We start from the raw sequence: 5809 nt of genomic DNA, 5'->3' as shown, positions 1-5809 counted from the left end.
AAGTTTGAACCTATGTGACAAATATACTTGAAGTCACGTACATAAAATTTATCGTAGGATGGGTGAAAGGCCGTTTAGTCGTTTGATTGTAACGAAAATAAATTGATTTATGAAAATGCTTCAATGTCCTATTGATGAGTATATGGAATGTGAATGCATGAATTGATATGAAACTGAATCGATAGGTTGGAGGAACTATGGTATGGTTCGGTATGGATGGAGTAAATTGTCTCGTTCCATTTTGTTTCCTCTTGTGATAATGTTATTGATGGATGGTAGTGCATTGCTTATGACTTACTGAGTTATAAACTCACTCGGTGTTTCCTTGTCACCCATTATAGGTTGCTTGGACTCATCTATTTTTGCGGGGTCAGGCCGTCATCGAAGTCATCACACCGGATAGCAAGTTTTGGTACTTTCTTCTTAGTTGGCTTAGAAGAACATTTTGGCATGTATAAGCTATTACGTTGTGTTTGAACTTTGGCATGTAAACTTTAAGCCATGCGAAAATGGCACGAATGTTCGAGTGAGTTGGATCAAGGGTAGGCATGAAATGGACCTAGTTACTTTCGTAACAGATGCTGGCAGCAGCAGTGTCATGAGATTGAAAAATCACTAAAAATAGTAGGAGTGGAATTAATTGATGAATAAATTATGTAATCGAAGCTCGATGAGTCTGTTTTCATGAGGAAGTAACGAAAAGATCATATGGGCAGTATATTAAGAGATAAACAGATTTTTGTGGGACAGGGCCAGAACGGTTTCTGGATTCCCTGCTCCGACTTTGGAAATTCATTATAAATTAACCAGAGATAATTAGGGGTCGTACCATATATGTACAGATTCCACTCTGAGTCTAGTTTTCATAGAAACAAACAGCATCAGTATTGAAGCCCCGTGCAGGGAGATATCCAAGTCGTAATGGGAAAAGGTCAGTGTAGTCGACCCCTGCAACATGGGAGACTTTGACTAATAAAATGTACTAATTGGCCCAACCAAAAATTCTAGAAAAAAATACATAGATGGGCACATGAGTCTAGTTTCTGGGAAAAATTACGAAACTGATTTTCGAGTTACGAAACTCAAGATATGATTTTTAAAACGACTAGTACACAGATTGGGCAGTGTCTGGAAAATAAATTTTATAAGGGGTTAAAGTCAGTTAACACCTCGTGTTCGACTCCGGTGTCGGTTTCGGGTTCGGGGTGTTACACTGATGACGCCATTTGCCTATGGTTATTCCCTTTCTCATTGAGGAATAAAGCTAAAAAGTGGTTGAATTCTTTACCACGAGGTTCTAACACTACATGGGATCAAATGACTGAGAAATTCCTACTGAAGTACTTTCTACTGGCTAAGACAGCCAAATTGAGGAATGATATCTCTTCTTTCATTCATATTGACTTAGGGACCCTATATGATGCTTGGGAGAGGTATAAGGACTTATTGAGATGGTGCCCTCACCATGGGTTACCTCTATGGCTAAAGGTTCAAACCTTCTACAACGGTTTGAATCCCTGAACTAGGTAATTGATCGATACAGCAGTCAGTGAAACTCTGAATAATAAAACACCTAAAGCATCTTATGAGTTTATAGAGCAAATGGCACTGAATAATTATTAGTGGCAAGTCATGAAGGCGAAATCAATGAAAGCAGCTGATGTTTTCAATTTAGATGCAGTCACCATGTTATCAAATCAGGTAGAGCAATTAAATAAGAAAATTGATGGTTTATATGTTTCTACGCAGCTACATCCGGTAATGCAATGCGATACGAATGGATAAGGAATGAATAATCCAAAATGTTTACCCCACGATCTGTAACACCCCGTACCCGAGACTGTTTCCGGAGTCGGACACGAAGTGTGAATGAACTTAACTCATTTATTTATACAATTCATTCTACCATTTCCAGACAAGCTGGCTAACTGCATCACTGCCACCTTAAAAATCATATCTCGAGTTACAAAACTCAAAAACCAGTTCCATAAATTTTTCCTGAAACTAGACTCATGTGTCCATCTACAAATTTTTTTCTAGAATTTTTCGTTGAGCCAATTAGTACAATTTATTAGTTAAAATCTCCCCTGTTTTAGGGTTCGACTACTCTGACCTCTGTGTATTACGAACTAGATATCTCTCTGTACAGAGATTCAATGACTATTCCATTTGTCCCTAATAAAAGTAGACTCAATATGGGATCTGTACATATAAAGTATGACTTCTAATTATCTTTTTATAATTTATGGTGAATTTCTAAATTCGGGACAGGGGATCCAGAAATTGTTCTGGTCCTGTTTCAAAAGATTTTAAATATCTCATACAGTATAGCTCATATACTTGTTTTACTTCTTCCATGTAAAAATAGACTCATCGAGCTTCGATTCCATAATTTATCCATTATTTAATTCCATTTCTACTATTTTTAGTGATTTTCCAATTTCACAACACTACTGCTGTCTGCCTCTATTATTAGAGTAAATTTTTTTTTTCTATTAGAGTAATTTAGCATGCATATCACCAAGTATGATCATGACTAGCCATACCCAAGGCTAATCATTACCAAGCATTTCCTTACTACTCAATAACCATATCATGAGTGTAACACCGGAAATGATTAGCCATGACAAACGGCATAATAATTAAATAGACTTTAACTGTTACTTATAACTAAGTATCATAAGACCCAATTCAACTTAACATTTACGCCATTTTCGCATGGCTAAAAGTATACATACCAAAGTTCAAACAAAATATAATAGCCTATACATGCCGAAATGTTCTCTTAGACCAACTAAGAAGAAGATACCAAAAAGTTGCAAGCTGGTGCGATGACTTCGACGGTGATCCCGAGCACACAAAAATGGATCAAAGGAACCTAAATAAGTGACAAATAAACACACCAATGAGTATATAACTCAGTAAGTCATAAGCATTACATACCGTACAATTATAAGAGATTATAAGAGAAGCAAATAATTCAAAAAAAATCAGTTACTCCAACTATACCGAGCTACGCTATAATTTCTTAGAATTTCGATTCAATCTTATGCCAAGTCCTACAATCAAATCAAACACCAAAACAACCCAATTGATTTAGACCCGATCCCTCAAAGCATGGAATTTTGATGCACTAGATAAATTTGTACCTACTCAGTACATGCCTCAAGTTCGATACTTTAGTTACCAGTTCTACCACTTCGTTCTTTCATGCTCATTTTATATTATTAATCGAATTTGCACACATAGTGCTTGTCACACTCGCACACATAGTGCCATAGCACACCGCACACTCAGTGCATTGGATTTTCTCTTATACTTCAACACCCAAATCGGCACACATAGTGCTACTTAATTCCGCACACATAGTGCCACATGTTAACTCATTTTGATAAGGAAATTTACTTAATTTAAATAGCACATATGGTCATATTAATAAATAGGAAAATTATTCCAAGAGAACTCCTAACGAAAGGAATCCCTTTTATGATTCACTAATATTATTTATATACAAGCTAATCAACCTCACAGGAGTGCTTAAGGACTTACCTTATATTGGATGAAATGATTCCCAATCGACTACTCGATTATCTTTGCTTTGCCTTTGTTTGATTCTCCCCCTTTGATGTCTTGATCTAGAATAAACACATTTAGTAGTTTAATTTTCTTGCTGGATACTTATGTGTATAATTTAACGGTTTTCACTCCATTTCACAACTATCCTTGTTCAAAATATCAAAACCTTAACCAATATTCGATTAATGCTTCAAGGCCGAATGTATTATCACTATTAAGGTAACCTAGTCTCAAGTATTTTTAATTCTAATATACAACATCATGAATCAACTCAACCTTATAAGCCAATATTACTCCTTCAATCGATTATCGAGAGTTAACAAAAAATATTATCACAAACATATACACCTATATGGCCGAATATACCAAATTAAATTTAACCTTACTTATGTAATTACCTATAAGTTATTATACATCAAATTTCATACATTTAACCTTTTAATGCCTATTAACCATTCTTTTGATCTTAACCTAAAATGACAACTCCCATACTCAACATTCCAACCGAATTATCCCTATCACCCGAACTAAAATCGCACCTTAACTTCATACATTTTTTTTTGACTTTCATAATTCATTCGGCCCCATCAAAGGACCTCTTTAACATACAAGGAAAATAATCATAGAGAAAGAAATTAACATTCTAATTAGACTCAATGTAACCGAATGTACCAAGTGCTACTAACCTACTTATTCAAAAATCTTCATTCCATACTATCATCCCCCTTTTATCCCATACAACATGAAAATGACCTCCAATGTTAACACTTAGATTCACGGCATGATGCCCAAACCACCATAAAAGCTCCAACTTTCTTAACATTACTAAGAGTGCATCCAATTACTAACTTAACCTATCATAAAACTAAATCAACAATTCAAAACTTACCTCTTACTAGCTAAAGAAGAATGCCGAATTTCTTTTGGCAAGTTCCCCTTATTTCTTTATCTCTTCATTCGGCCAAGAAGAACCGATTTCTTCTTTTGTTTTCATCACATTTTCATTCTTTTCTTTTTTTCTTTTATTATTTCCTTTCTTTTACATAAAATAATGACCACTTCATGGAAATTTACCACATATTCTAATATATGCTCCATCATGGCCGGCCACTATGTATAAAAAAAAGGAGTATTTGACCTGCAAAACCATTATTTTCACTACATGCTTTAATAGGTCCTTATAGATTAACCTATCACATTTCAAAAGTGTCACACATAAGTCCTATTAACTAAATTCACATGCAATCGACTAAATCGAAGCTTAAAACTTTCACACATTCATATTCACATATTCTAGACAATAATTATCACATTCAAATACTTCGGTGACTCGGTTTAGCGGTCCCGAAACCACTTCCCGACTAGGGTCAATTTAGGGCTGTCACAACTCTCCCCCACTTAGGAAATTTTTCGTCCCCGAAAATCTTACCGGTAAATAGGTTTCGGTATCGTTCTTTCATAGAGTTCTCGGTCTCCCAAGTAGCTTCTTCCATCCCGTGTTTGAGCCATAACACTTTTACTAAAGGAACCCTTTTGTTTCGTAACTCTTTCACTTCACGAGCCAGGATACGAATCGGTTCTTCTTCATAACTCATATCGGGTTGAATTTCAACCTCTGATGGATTAATTATGTGCGATAGATCAGATCTATAACGTCGAAGCATCGAAACATGAAAGACGTCGTGAATCTTTTCAAGTTCAGGGGGCAAAATCAATCTATACGCAACTGGACCAACTCGTTCGGAGATTTCATACGGCCCAATGAATCTCGGACTCAATTTGCCCTTACGGCCAAATCTGAGTATCTTTTTCCAAGGTGAAACTTTAAGAAACACTTTGTCTCCCACCTGATACTCAATGTCTTTTCGTTTCAAATCCGCGTACGACTTCTGGCGATCTATGGCTGCCTTCAAACTTTTACGGATTACCTTTGCTTTCTGTTCAGCATCTTTAATTAAATCAACTCCGAAAATTTTACTTTCACCGAGCTCGGTCCAAAACAATGGTGTACGGCATTTACGACCGTACAAAGCCTCGTAAGGTGCCATCTTAATACTTGATTGAAAACTATTATTGTAAGCGAATTCAATCAAAGGTAAATACTGTTCCCATGAACCACTAAACTCTAGGATGCAACATCTCAACATATCCTCAAGTATCTGAATTATCCGCTCAAATTGACCATCGGTTTGTGGATGAAAAGCGGTGCTAAAATGCAGCTTGGTACCCAAAG

The 5809-nt window shown here is 36.0% G+C and overlaps 1 non-coding gene across 1 annotated transcript; it reads right to left on the bottom strand.

Moving 5' to 3' along the window:
- Positions 1–1365: 1365 nt before the first annotated feature.
- Positions 1366–1472, bottom strand: LOC121213271 (small nucleolar RNA R71). Its single transcript, XR_005908654.1, has one exon. It is a non-coding gene; the product is annotated as a small nucleolar RNA R71 (small nucleolar RNA).
- Between the last annotated feature and the right edge of the window lie 4337 nt (positions 1473–5809).

This window comes from Gossypium hirsutum, chromosome A13, assembly GCF_007990345.1.
Source record: "Gossypium hirsutum isolate 1008001.06 chromosome A13, Gossypium_hirsutum_v2.1, whole genome shotgun sequence".
Classification (NCBI taxonomy): Eukaryota; Viridiplantae; Streptophyta; class Magnoliopsida; order Malvales; family Malvaceae; genus Gossypium; species Gossypium hirsutum.
The sequence above is the reverse complement of the archived record's forward strand: the minus strand, read 5'-3'. Positions and strand labels throughout refer to the sequence as shown.